This window comes from Lepisosteus oculatus, chromosome 4 (genome assembly GCF_040954835.1).
Source record: "Lepisosteus oculatus isolate fLepOcu1 chromosome 4, fLepOcu1.hap2, whole genome shotgun sequence".
Taxonomy (NCBI): Eukaryota; Metazoa; Chordata; class Actinopteri; order Semionotiformes; family Lepisosteidae; genus Lepisosteus; species Lepisosteus oculatus.
Window position 1 is genome coordinate 50,961,827 of NC_090699.1, and position 14,762 is coordinate 50,976,588.

Sequence of the window (14,762 nt, forward strand, 5' to 3'; positions counted from 1 at the left end):
ACCTGCTGGAGTGAAATATAAGCAACTTATCACTTTACTAATCCTAAACGTAAACTTAGTTTCTTTATCCTAAATGTATAAGAAAATAAGTTTTCAATGTCCAAATTCTAAAGAAACAGATATAAACATAATACAATTTCTGATTTCTGCGATACTGCTTATTGAAACATGGAAATTTATATTGTTTTCAGAACACTTTTAATTATTATGGAAGGCAAATTACTTTGTGATGTGGAGTTAGAAAAATTCAGGAACTTGTAAGTTAAACATTGAAAAGACTTTTTTTGACAATATCCATGGTCTGTTCTTAAAAGCTGCCAATTTTTTTTTTTCCGAATAGATATAACAAGCTGGTTATAAATATAAATTTAGTTTGGGAAGCTTCGCAAAAACACAGTTGATGTATAAAATTAGTTCCGTGGTCACAGTCTAGGTTTGGCACACAGTGAGGCAGAACTTTAATGGTATATAAAAAAAGTTAGGCTGAAATAAAATGCAGTATTGCTGACAAAACTGGTAGAGTGTGGTGCTCAGTGAAGTGCATTAATGTGACAGTAATACAGAAAGACAGTTGAGGCAAGGATTGCCTTGAGCATGGAAGGGCTGTCAGGACAGACAAAATGTAGGAGATCATGTGGGACCCTGAGTAAGTGAGCTGCCAAAGCCAATTAATCTAAGCCTGTCTGGGTAGTCATCAATGCCTCGTTATTGTAGACGAGGCTTTGCCAAAATCTCCATGGGCATGTTAATGTCAGTTCTGGTAATCTCTGTAAATTAACACAGTGTTTTAGTTTATTGTATTCTCCTCCAGTTTTTATTAGCCTACAAATAGAAACATATTCTATTTAAATATAGATTTCAGAGCAACTAACGAATCATGAAGAATTCTTAGGACATGCCAGCACAGTTTAAGATCTCTGACACATTTATTATTAAGCAGCAAAGAGGGAGCTCTCTTGCAGTCTCTGGAGGCTCTTGGCCCAATGTGAAAAGGAATATAACACTGTACACTGGGTAAAATGACTTTAAAGCTCTATTTTTTTCATTCCAATTGTGTTATAAGAATGTTTGCCTTGGCCACAATACAAACCTCAAAATAAATACACACACTACAGCATCCAAAGACGCCTTCCTGACCCACACTAATGAAAACTGTATGCCATCTGAAATTAATCCAGTCAAAGCTCATCTTTCAGTCTCTGACACTAATCTGTAATGATTAACGGTGTTCAACACCAAACAAACAATTCTGTCACCGAGAGTATCGTTCCGACAGGTACAGGTAACATAAGATGACCGCCTCTAAATCACAAAAAAATGCTTTGGAATAGAGATAAATAAATATATAATCTTGCTTATTCTATTCTTTGTGCTTTCTAACAAATTTACTAATATTTTGAAGGGTATGTGACATATGAACTACAGTATAATATCTGACATAATAACCAAAAAAAGAAGTGGAACAACTTTTTTATGACACCTTACATAGAACGATTTGCCAGGCAGCTAAGAAGGCTCCTGTAAGCATTGGAAATGAAAAATACAACAACTGAAAAATGTGAAGCAACCATGAGGGAATTTATAGAATCAACAAAGGCAAAAAAAACTCATCTGCTACTTGACAAATACTATGGTTCCTTAGAGTATTTGAACAACATATTGAATTAAGTAATTATAAAGGTCAGGATGCTACATGTTAAAGCCACAGTATATATCCTAATGTATTTATCCTCATCTAACTAAAGTATTCAATTTGCCGGATTAAGATAAAGAAATACAACATCGCAAAGGATCCCAAAGAGCTTTACAAAGCTCAGGGATGGTACCATTATACACTAGCAGCCCCAGTACAGAGTACATCAGGCTCTTCACCAATTCAATTAAAATGGAAATTTAGCTTGTATGAGTCTGGAGTGGAAATGTCAGAGCTCTGAGGCTAAGCTCCTGGTGTTTCTGAAATGTTGTCATGGGCTCATTAATTTCCCAGAGGTCAGGACCTTGGTTAAATATCACATCCAAAGGATGACACCTCCCACGTCACTTGCAACTTCCATTTGCTTTTCCTTGGTCTTCCACGGAGGTCTTCCATCATTGATTATCTTCTAATATCTGATTAGACCAGGTGGAAAAGCTGCCTCAAGGTAAAACTTAGAACATAAAGGTTACAAATAAAAAGACATTGTTGAACATATCTTGCTCCTTTGGTAGATAATTCATCCAAGGATCCTGATGTGAAGGATGTCAGGGATCAACAACACAAATGGGTAGCTTGTTCTGGACTCCCACAACCCCTTGTGTAAAGAAGTGGTTCCTGTTCTCAGTCAATAATGCACTTCTGCTTGGTTGCACTAGAAGTCGCTTATTCATGTTTCATTTTTGATCCTGAAGATGTCAATTGGATTGTTGATACTTTTAAGGATTTTGATTCACACTCCTAATAATAATTGTTAAAGGCTGAGATAGGTGAGAAGGAGGAGTCTACGAACCTAGATAAAGTGTGACACCTGGCTGTGTAAACATTTTCAGCTTCAAAGCAGGGGGATGTTTGCTGAGATGGAGGGGGTCCAGAGTCCAAAGCTTACTTTAGATCTCTTTAGTTAATTATGTCCTGCGTATATGATTAAATATCAAACAACAGTCCAAAAAGATACCAGATCAGGACAGAGAAAGACGAACAAGGAAACAAAAAAGAAAAGGGGAAGAACACGAGAGAAGAGGAGACAGGAGGAAACAAAATGTGAAACTTGTGCCAGGTAAGAGTTCTTTGTTCAAGATCATCTAAAAAAAGACTTGATAGGTGCTAAGCTTTTAAATCTTGCTATTCTGTGTTTTTAGGGAACTTGGATTTCTTGAGTGATGAATACCTAGGTGAAAAATGGCCTTTCCTGGTTTGTGGGTCCATTTTTATAAGACAGGGAGATAGGATCCCACTGATTTTGTGGCATTATGATTTGTAGAGAGAGATTTAGTTGTAGGTTGTACAGTACAGTCTCAATTATCCGACCTTCGATTATCCGCCATTCCGTTTTAACTGACATAGCAATCAACATGCTGTATGTTTATATGCTATCTACTGTATGCATGTGCATGCATAATATTTTGCCCAATCCCATTCTGCTTTGTCTCTCAGTGCGTCAGAAACTGCCATTGATGTAGCTTTGCTTGTTCGTTTGCGCTCATATATATTATTTTATTATTTGAGAAACATGACAAGTGTGAAGAGAAAAGAAAACAGTTCTTTCAATGGTACAAAAGCTCAAACCGTTAAAAAGACTAGACAAAGGCGTGTCCATGCAGAAAATTGCATCTGAATTTGGTGTGGGACGAGTTACAGTTGGTGACTGGAAGAGGAAAAGAAAAGAGACGGAGAAGTAGTGCTCTGATCGGGTCTCAATTGAAGGACTGAGGGACAGAAAAACAATGAAGAAATGTGAATATGAAAAGGTCAGTGAAGGTTTGTTCTTGTGGTTCACGCAGCAAAAGGATAAGGGCATGCCAATCACAGGTCCGATACTTCAAGAGAAAGCTCTGATTTACAGTAGAATAATAAACCATATTTCATACTTGATACACCACACTTCCATTAATCTACTGGTTAATTGGCTTCTGGGAAAATTGGCAGTGGTCTGAGTGTGTGCCTGTCTGTGGTTATGTCTGTTTGCCCTGCAATGGACTGATTTGTCTACTCAGTTTCCACATTATCTGACATTTTCAATTATCCAACATACTATCAGTCCCGTTTAGGTCGGATAATTGGGACTCTACTGTATTACATTTAGTTTAGAAGGCAGCTTATCTCTTAGTGTTGCCCTCTAGGCATTATTTAAGAGTTGAATACTTCTTAGCAGTCTGGGGTTTTCCCTGGTGGGCTAGATGTAGGTCTCCTTGTCTACTGTATACATAGAGAAACTTGTGTGATGTATATGTTGTCTGTTGTGTAATGTATGCATTGTCATTGTTAATAAATATTTGTTTAACCCAATGTGCCTGAGTGATTACTTTTTTCACCAAAGCTGTGCCAGAGAACATAGAATTCACACGTCTCTAATTATACCAACCTCTTGGGTATATTCTTTGAGAAATCTTTACATGTTGGGATAATTTATTTTACTTATTGGCTATGGTGCTTGGTCAACTCCTGTTATTCATTATTTTTGTAACTCCCATTTGTTACAATATTGTCTACTTGAGACTAAATAAAGTCAGTAATCTTTTATGAAAACAAATACAGAATACTGATCTGTTTTACTCAAAATTATAAGTTAACGATGTTACATTGCATGATAATTCTGAAACATTACAGTGATCAGCTTACATAATTAGAACTAGTGATTATTTGCAACACTGGCAATACTGTATGAAGTTTGTGCCTGTGTGTCATCTAATAAAATGATAAAAGACAGTGGCCCAAAAGCTTTATAGCAGAGCAGAAATAAACTTTTCAAGAAATGCAGAGCTTTTAAAATGTTTCAATATAGGAGGCTGTTAAACTACTCAAAAATGCAGTGAGTGTGGACGAGAGATGCAAGTCAGCACTCCATTTTTTTCTTCTCATAAAAACTGTTATTTTTGGTATCTTTCACTTGTTCTTGAAATTTATGTCTTAGCTCAAATTGGTAGAAGCATGAGACTTAAAACATGAAAAAGGTTCAGCATTTTTGAGTGATCTACAACCTTACAATTTTGAAAACAATTACAAAATGTTATAATTAACTCTCACAGTGATGTCAGAAAACTGACAAACACTGTAGCAAAACACGTAGCGTGGAAGGGATATCACGCAGATTAAATCATTAAGCCTGGGTATTTGCTTTAAAAAATACAAACACGAAGGGACTATGTCAGGATCAAGCAGGAACATATTCAGATATTAAATAGATTAACTTTAGTGCTCTGTACAAAATGCAAAAAAACACCTAAAAACCGATTACCCACGCAAGACCACCCCATCTTGCGCAACTACAAAAAACGAACATTTCAGAAAGTCTGCTCTCCTAAATAAACCTCCTGTCTCACTGGTTTGAATGCATGAAGAAGATTTTCATAATGAACCTCTGGCTGTACAATTCTCAGATGTTGCTGAATCTTTAATGGCATTTCGGGAGCAGTGCCTGACTGCACAATTACAACCCCATTTGCCCGAAAGGCATAGTAAGAGCTTATCATTGAGAAGGGTATTCTGGACACATACTGTATATCAATTAAATACTGTTGTCGTATTTTGTTGTAATTTGTTTTACCAGCAATTTTATGGTGATGTAACATACATTCGTGCTTCATGTTACTACCACTGAGCACTGAAATGAGCACGAAAGGGCAAGATTCATGAGCAAATATAGTATATATGACTAAATTAGAAGATTGAATGTTGATTTCCTAGCATCAGTACTCTGGGATAAGTGTGAATTCCAAAAAGTATTACCGTGAATTAGTGGGAAAGGTGTTGAGCTTATCGGTCTTCTCTTGTACAGTATATACAGTGTCCTCCATAAGTATTAGTACAGTGGAGTCAAAATAGCTGTTTTTTGCTGTGTATTTGAGATGAAAAGATGAATATGAGTCAAAAGTAAAATATGTTACCTTTTATTTCTGAGTATTTCTGTGCTTATATGCTGTAAATGTTTAGAATAATAGCACTTTTTGTGTTCAATCTCTTATTTCAGTTGAACAAGTACTGGGGAAATTAGCTCCCAGGTGCTTTTTGTTGGTCAGGTGTTTCTGGTTGTATCGATTGTTCACACATAAAAAAGCTGCAAATGTGTACAGTTAGATTTAACCTTTGCTCTTCCCTTTGGTGTCAATAGACCTAAATTGAAATGAAGACTAGGGAACTATGAAAGAAAAGTGGGCAATTTTGTATGCTGAAAGAAAAGAATTAGCTAGACATAGCAGTTTTGACTTTACTGTCCCATTACTTATGGAGGGCACTGTATATATATTCTTATCCCTTAATTAATAAGGAATTACATTTGTCACAGCTCACTAACACTGCATAATTAGTGTGAAGAAAATGTGAACAGATGGAAATTTGCTTGCAATAAAAGTGCTAATAGTAGTAATTAGTTTTAGAAAAAGCTAAAACTCTGGAAAGTATCCAAATGGTGATATAAAATATTAATGTCTTAGTTACATAACTTCACAATGGAAGTCAAGGATTACTCACAGAACAGTCCCAATTTATGAATGAATAATGTTTATTTTAATTTTAATGGATAAAACAACAGGAAGAAAGATGGCCACTTATAGCAATTTTAAGAGTTTATAAGCAAATATACTGTAGCGTTTACAGGTTCTGTTCAGAACAAAGGACGAGTGGAGACGCGATTAACAAACAAGCATTAGCTTTATTCGTTTACAACCACACAAAAGATATACACGCACATGAGGAGACTGACGGAACACGTACACATGGTTAGGGTGGTAATTACCTAACAACACACTATACTTTTACAAGACTACACAGGGCACTCGAATCACTAGGACATTATTTACACAGGTAGGGTCAGCCGCTGGTCATCGTGCTGACCCTCAGACTCTCCCCGGCTACCACTCCCAGCATGACCAGCGGTACTACGAGCGCCTAGGGGCGCTTCCTCCTCACCACCAGGCGAGGGCGTTACAATACCATGGGCCTTAATCACAAGATGTATGTGGTTAAAAGCCCACAAAGCAAAGATCAAGGGTGTGACAGGAAATGCTTTATTCATAAAACATAAAATGAAGAGTCTGAAAGTCTTTCATTTGCACATACATCTACTCTTATAAAAATAGAGAAGATGTGCACATTTCTCAGGACAGAATTAGCTAAATGCATACAAATGATGTGGACAAGTCCAATTAATGATGATAATGTCATGAACATGGTCTTTCCAAAACTGTCCTAATTATTAGGAGTGTCTGAGAATTTGTGACATTTAAAAGTCTTTTTCACGGTACATTCATTAGCACACATACCTTTTCTCTGTGTATTCTCAACAAATCAAGACAACACAAACAGATAACAGAAGCTATTATGAAGCCTGCAACATCAGAAATAAAGCTTGATATTCAAAACTCAAACTGGTTACCTAGAAACTGTGCAGCATATAATACTAATCCTCAGAAAACACGGTGGTGTTACCTACTTAATGTCCCCTTCTCCAGTCTTGTTTTGATATTAACATTTCAGGTTTTGATTTTTCCAAATAATATTAAGTAAACAAGATTAATTACAAACTGGTAATACAAAATCAGTAATTCCCACTGTCCCACAGTTGTCTTGGATGCTAAATCAACAAAACAGCTGCACAATGACCCAGTAACCAATAATCATGGGCTTGATTTGGATTTCCACAACACTTTTTCGCAGCCATTTGATTTATTTCTGATGTTATAATTCCATTTTTCTATTCTCCTTATGATGTCACAAAGAAACAAACTCATGTTGATGGAGAAAAGGCTTAGAAATAGGTCTCCCAGATAAATCCCATGACAAATAACTTACCGTGTCTTAATTACAGTAAATGTTTTAAAAACTATAATAATAACCATTAATATCCGCAGGACTATAGTAGTTCTAGGAGATCTTCAGTGTCAATTGTCAGATTCCATTCATTGTTTGGCATGTTGTGGGCACCATAGTGCCTTATAGGAGATTTAATATGGTTTGGTGGAGAAATGAGTCATTTGCTGATGTCACTGAAAGGCAGCAGGCTCAGAGTAAGTTACATGAGTCACTGGGTGGCCACAATCTGAGAGAGCTCCATCTGATGGATGCTCACATTACCCCTGCAGCACTCTTGGGGAATCCCGGCTGCACTTGACATGACCCAGGCTCCTGAGTTACTTTAGAGCTTGAACTGTGATATAAATACTCCACATTTAGTACTTTTTTAGAATTGTATAATGTTAGCATGCCCAGAGGTGTTGGGCAGCCAGTTGAGTTTGGACACCTAGAGGTTTTTTTTTCTTCTTACAGAGGAGTTTTTTGGTTCCTTTTTTAAGTGCCTTAGGGCAACCTTGGTGTGAAAGGTGCTATATAGGAATAAATTCAATAGCAATAAATTGAATATGTACTGAATATCAGTAATAAATCCTGTAAAATGTCTACCCCCCCAAAAAAAAGGCCACGCGTCACTATGAACCAATGCAGAATATCATGGAAAATATGAAGGTTAAAACAAAACAAAATGAAATGTGTATAGTTAATTTCACTAGTATGGTTTTAAAACAGAAGAGAAAAAAGCAGTTAAGGCTTGTGACCATGCATTTCAAGGGCCCACAGAGTGCCCCAGTTTTTCTAACTCTTGCACATCACCTGTTCTTTTTCAGTGCATAGTAATAAATCTGTACTTATCTAATAAGTCTGTGCCATGGGTGTGTGGCGCCGCTAAGCTTCCCTTCCTTCATAACTGATTCAGTCCCATGCAGGATGATTAAATAGCTTTGTCATCTCCACAGGTACCTGTCAGACTCCATATTTCACAAACAGGAGGGAGGCTTTATTGAGCCCAATAGGTTTCCCTATTTCATTGGTGGTAACCCTGCATCCTCCTTTTTTGTCATTGTCAGTGTAACAGGTTTACTTCCATTCATCAATTTCCAGTTCCTAAGCATTGCCATCAGACAACAGTCATAAGCTAAATATTATACAAAGACATTTACTGCTGTTGTTCTAACTTGGACATTTTTATTGTGAGGATTCTGAAATTAAAACAAATTGTGGGCTCTCTAGAGTGTCTTTTAATGGGCTTGTGTAGGCGTCAAAATTAAGCAAAATTTAAAAAATTAAAATGCAATACAAAATGAAATAGATGTGGATTATGAATTTGCATTGTGTGTTCCAAATAGATTTGCCTAGTAGATTGTTTCTCTCTATGAAACATCAAGGACAGTGCCAAGGTTTTTTTCAGGGATTACAAATGTACGCAAATCGAATACATCTGCATCATTTCAGGAAGCTTTTACAATGCCTGCAGCTCTTTATTGTCAAAGTCAGGTATGTCAGGGAATGTAAATGTCACAAAGGCATTACCTAGGCCTTCTTTCAAAAGGTCCAAAGAAGTTCCAATTTCATTAGTCCTCACTTTCAATGCAGCAGTAATACAGGTTGTATTACAATATTGTAACGCCCTCGCCTGGTGGTGAGGAGGAAGCGCCCCTAGGCGCTCGTAGTACCGCTGGGCATGCTGGGAGTGGTAGCCGGGAAGAGTCTGAGGGTCAGCACGATGACCAGCGGCTGACCCTGCCTGTGTAAATAATGTCCTAGTAATTCTAGTGCCCTGTGTAGTCCTGTAAAAGTAGAGTGTGTTGTTAGGTAATTACCACCCTAAATGTGTGTAGTGTTCGTCAGTCTCCTCATGTGTGTGTAGATCCTGTGTTTGGTTTTGGTGTGGTTGTAAAATAAAGCCAGTGCTTGGTTAATCGCGTCTCCACTGTTCTTTAGTTCTGAGAAAGAACCTGCAAAACGCTACATTGGTGTCAGAAGCGGGCAGAATGAACAACTCGTGGCAGACACTACCCGATTCCATAAAGCGCCGGCTGACGCTGGAAGACGCAGAACCCATCGGCGGCGCACATAGGGAGCCTGAGCAACTCCTGGGTGCGACAGGTGGCCACAGCCCTTACCAGGGCTACCCAGTAGTGGTCCCGCCAGTGGAATTGGGGCGGCCGCCCCGGAGAGAGGATGCCCTCCCTGCCGGAGCCGATCAGCGATTCCCACACCCATCGGCGCGGGTGCGACCAGGTCGCTACGATGGTGAGGCGCCTTGGGAGACCTATGAGGCGCAGTTCCAGCTCGCGGCCCGGACGAATGGCTGGAGCCGGGCGGAGATGGCCGGTCACCTGGCGGCGGCGCTGGAAGGAGCGGCCTGCCAGGTGCTCCTGGACGTCCCGGAGGAGGACAGAGGCGACTACACGGCGCTGGCAGCAGCCCTCCAGCTGCGCTTCGGTGTAGAGGAGGCGCCGGACTTGATGCGGGAGAGGCTGGCCCTGCGGCGGCGCCGACCAGGAGAGCGACTGGGCCCGGTCGCCGCGGATGTCATGTTCCTCGCCCGCCGAGGATACCCAACTTTCCCCCGGGAGGCGCAGCGGGAGATGGCTCTCCAGGCCTTTCTCAAGGCCCTCTCGCCCGAGGAGCTGCGGCGCCACGTGCAGCTGGCCGCGCCAACATCGCTGGAGCAGGCCTTGGCCCTTGCTACACGGGCTGAGGTAGTGTTCGGGGTGACTGGCAGCGCCAGCAGACGCAGTGCGCCCTGCCGGCTGACCGAGGCGGCGACGGAGGAATCCAGCGAGGGGGAAGAGGAGCCAGCCCGTGCAGCGACCGCCGCGGAACAGCCCCGCACGCTGATTTGCGACCGCTGCGGGAAAAGAGGACACCGAGCCCGGGTCTGCCGGGCACCCGAACCTCGCTCTCCCCGATCGGCGTCGGGAAACGGGAACGGGGCGGCTCAGCGCGGGGAAGGCCGCCCTTGAACACCTCAACCCCCGCTCCGGAGAGCGCTGTAAAAACCGGCGCCCCTCACGCCACCGTGGGGCGAGTCGGCTGTAGCCGGGGCCTGTACCTCCACTGCCGGATTGAGGACCAACCCTGCCTGGCCCTACTCGACACCGGTTCATCAGTGACCCTACTTCGGCCGGGCGTCCTCCCCGACACCGAGGGCACCAACCCCCCAGGATGGGAGGCCTCCGGCCTGCGGCTAAGGACCGTGACGGGACAGCTCGCTGCAGTCCGGGGGAAACGGGTGCTTGCCTTCCGTCTGGGTGCAGCGACGGTGCGCCACCCCTGCTACCTTGCACCCATCCAGGAGGACTGCATTCTGGGGCTGGACCTACTGCAGCGAGTGGGGGCCAGGTTGGACTTGGACCGGCAGGAGTTGGTGTGGCAGGGGGAGTGACTGCACCTGGTGGAGGGCAGGTCCGGCGAAGGCCGAGGGACGCGGGCTTGCCGGAGCCGGGGGAACAAGAGGCGGCGGCGGCGGCGGCGTCAGTCGCCGGGGCAGACCAGGCCTGCGAGCCGGGGAGCGAGCGTGCCGGATCCTGCCCCTGAGTCGGCCGGGGGGCCAGACAAGGCGGCGGCGGGGGCCGAGCGTTGCGTGGAAGCGAAGCGAGCCGTTGAGGACCTCTTCCAGCGGAGCTGCGAGGGCCTCGATCAGGACCAGCGGCAGCGGCTCCAGCAGCTACTCGCCCAGAACGAAGACCTCTTTGCGGCGAGGGATGAGGACTGCACCCGCACTGCCCTGGTCCAACACGAGATCAACACCGGCGACGCTCGGCCCATCCGCATCCCACCAGGACGCATGGTCCACGCCAAGCGGACCGCCGCCGAGGAAAAGATCCGGGAGATGGCCGCAGCGGGGGTGATTGAGCCCTCCGCGAGCCCGTGGTTGGCGCCAGCCGTACTGGTTAAAAAAAAAGACGGCTCGTGGAGGTTCTGCGTCAACTACCGCAAGCTGAATGAGGTCACCCGGAAAGATTCCTACCCCCTGCCGAGGATAGATGACGCCCTGGACTACATCACCGGGTCGACCTGGTTCAGCTCCCTGGACCTCCGCTGCGGCTACTGGCAGGTACCGCTTGCTCCCGATGCTCGCCCGAAGACGGCCTTTTCCATCGGCCAGGGCCTCTGGCAGTTTACTGTCATGCCTTTTGGCCTGTGCAATGCCCCGGCGACGTTCGAGAGGCTGATGGAGAGGGTGCTGGCATCGGTCCCGCGGAACCAGTGCGTGTTATATCTGGACGATCTGCTGGTTCATGCACGGAGTTTTGACCAGGCCTTGACGAACCTCCAGGCGGTGCTGGCCTGCATCCGCCGTGCTGGCCTGAGGCTCAACCCCCGCAAGTGCGAGCTCCTGCGGCGGGAGGTGACCTTCCTGGGACATGTTGTTGGACCGCGAGGGGTGGCTACGGACCCAGGTAAGGTCACCGCAGTGAGGGGCTGGCCGACTCCACGCACCGTCGCGGAGCTCCGCAGCTTTCTGGGGTTGGCCTCGTACTATCGGAGGTTCGTCCGGGACTTTGCCAGCATCGCCGCCCCGCTGCACCGCCTCACCGACAAGGGCCGCCGTTTTGACTGGGACTCGGGCTGTGAGACTGCCTTTGGCCGGTTGCGCGAAGCTCTGGTGGGGGCCCCCGTGCTGGCCTACCCCGACCCGCGGTTGCCGTATATTCTCGACACCGACGCGAGTGACTCGGGGGTGGGGGCGGTGTTGGCGCAGGAGGGGCCGGATGGGGAGCGCGTAGTGGCTTACTATAGCCGGGCTCTGACTAGGCCTGAGCGGAACTACTGCGTGACCCGTCGCGAGCTGCTGGCGGTGATGGCGGCGGTCCACCATTTCAGGCCGTACCTGTTCGGGACCCGGTTCCGGTTGAGGACCGACCATGCGTCCCTCACCTGGCTGCTCCACTTTAAGGAGCCAGAGGGACAGATGGCGCGATGGATAGAGATCCTGCAGGAGTACGACTTCACTGTCGTGCACCGTGCGGGGTCTCGCCATCTCAATGCCGACGCTCTCTCGCGGCGCCCCTGCGAGGCCGCGGACTGCCATCACTGCGCCCGGCGGGAGCAGCGTGAGGAGGCTGTCCGCACCGTGGCGGGGGTGAGCGCCGCGGCCACGGCCCGGGAGGGGCCGCTGGGGGTGGGCCTGCCAGACCTGGCGCAGCGTCAGGCAGCTGATCCTGACGTGGGCCCGGTGCTCCGCTGGAGGGCAGCAGGAGTGCGGCCTACACGAGAGGAGCTCGCCCCGCACCCGAAGTCCGTCAAGGCCCTCTGCGCCCTGTGGGAGGCCTTGGAGGTAAAGGACGGGGTGCTGCGCCGGGGGTGGCGGGTACCCTCCAGTGGCGAGGTACGGTGGCAGCTGGTGGTGCCTCGGTCGCTCCGCGGGGCGGTGCTCCGAGCGGTGCACGGCCAACCGGGTGTGGGGCACTTCGGCGGTAAAAAAACCCTGCAGCGTCTCCGAGGCCATTTTTATTGGGGTTTTTGCCACCGGGACGTGGAGCGGTACTGCCGAACGTGTGCGGTGTGCGTGGCGCAGAAGGGTCCCCCCGAGCGCTCTCGGGCCCCCCTCCAACAACACCAGGTGGGGGCTCCTATGGAGCGGGTGGGAGTGGACGTTTTGGGCCCGTTTCCGCGCACCGAGGCCGGGAACCGCTACGTCTTGGTGGCTATGGATTACTTTACGAAGTGGCCGGAGGCCTACGCCCTCCCGGACCAGAGTGCCCCCACGGTGGCCGATGCACTGCTGGAGGGGATGTTTGCCAGGCTGGGGGTGCCGGAGGAATTACACAGTGACCAGGGGCGTAACTTCGAGTCCCAGGTCTTCGCCAGAGTGTGCCAGCGCCTGGGGATTACTAAGACGCGGACCACCCCGCTGCATCCCCAGAGCGACGGGTTGGTAGAGCGGTTTAATCGGACGCTCGCCACCCAGCTGGCCACCCTGGTGTCCCGGCACCAACGGGACTGGGACCGCCACCTCCCCCTTGCGCTCTGGGCGTATCGGACCGCGGTCCAGGAATCCACCGGGTGCACCCCGGCCTCGCTCATGCTGGGCCGGGAAATGCGAACACCGGTGGACCTGGTCTTCGGCCCGCCGCCCGGAGACGGGTCGGCACCGCCGGCTGGACCGGACTACGAGTGGGACCTGCGGCAGCGGATGCAGCGGGTGCACAGCTTTGCACGGACCCACCTGACACAGGCGGGGGTCCGGCAGAAGCGGTACTACGACCTGCGCTGCAGGGGGCCTGCCTTCCAGCCCGGGGACTCGGTTTGGGTGTACAACCCGCGGCGCCGCAAGGGCCTCAGTCCTAAGCTGGCGCCGTCGTGGGAGGGGCCCGCTGAGGTACTCGGGGTGGTGGGCGAGGTCTGCTACCGTGTCCGGTTGCGAACACGGGGGAGAGTGGTGGTCCTGCACCGAGACCGCCTGGCCCCCTACCGGGCCCGGGAGGAGGAGCCGTGTGGGGAGGCTCCAGAGGAGCAGCCGGGGCCGGAGCCGGCCGATAGTGGGGCGTCCGTGGATCGCCAGCCGTCACCGCGGCGCAGCGGCCGCTCACGCAGGGTTCCGCAGCAGTTGGCCGAATACGAGTACAGCCTGAGGGGGGTGTTCGACGTCGGCGAGACGCCAGACGCTTCAGGTGGGGGCAGTGTAACGCCCTCGCCTGGTGGTGAGGAGGAAGCGCCCCTAGGCGCTCGTAGTACCGCTGGGCATGCTGGGAGTGGTAGCCGGGAAGAGTCTGAGGGTCAGCACGATGACCAGCGGCTGACCCTGCCTGTGTAAATAATGTCCTAGTAATTCTAGTGCCCTGTGTAGTCCTGTAAAAGTAGAGTGTGTTGTTAGGTAATTACCACCCTAAATGTGTGTACGTGTTCGTCAGTCTCCTCATGTGTGTGTAGATCCTGTGTTTGGTTTTGGTGTGGTTGTAAAATAAAGCCAGTGCTTGGTTAATCGCGTCTCCACTGTTCTTTAGTTCTGAGAAAGAACCTGCAAAACGCTACAATATGATAATGTCGGATTTTGCAATATCTTCAGAAATTAACCTGATCATGTTTGGCAGAAGTATGAGAACTTTTAAGATAGTATCCTTTTCCTTTTTATTCTTTTTCAGTTTTCATTTTATATTGAAATAATTTCAATATAAATTATTATTAAAAATAATAAAGAAAACATTTATATTTATATTCCTCCTCTCTGGGATCCCACAACACTTAACCCCTTCATTCTGAATGCTTGAAAACTGTCAAATGTCACTTTGCTAAGACTGACACCCTGCTGGCCAGACAGTGAACACTA

At 47.1% G+C, this 14,762-nt stretch overlaps 1 non-coding gene across 1 annotated transcript in view; it reads right to left on the bottom strand.

Moving 5' to 3' along the window:
* The window catches only part of LOC102684719 (uncharacterized), a 61,962-nt gene that overhangs the window by 37,722 nt on the left and 9,478 nt on the right, over positions 1 to 14,762 (bottom strand). The window lies entirely within an intron of this gene.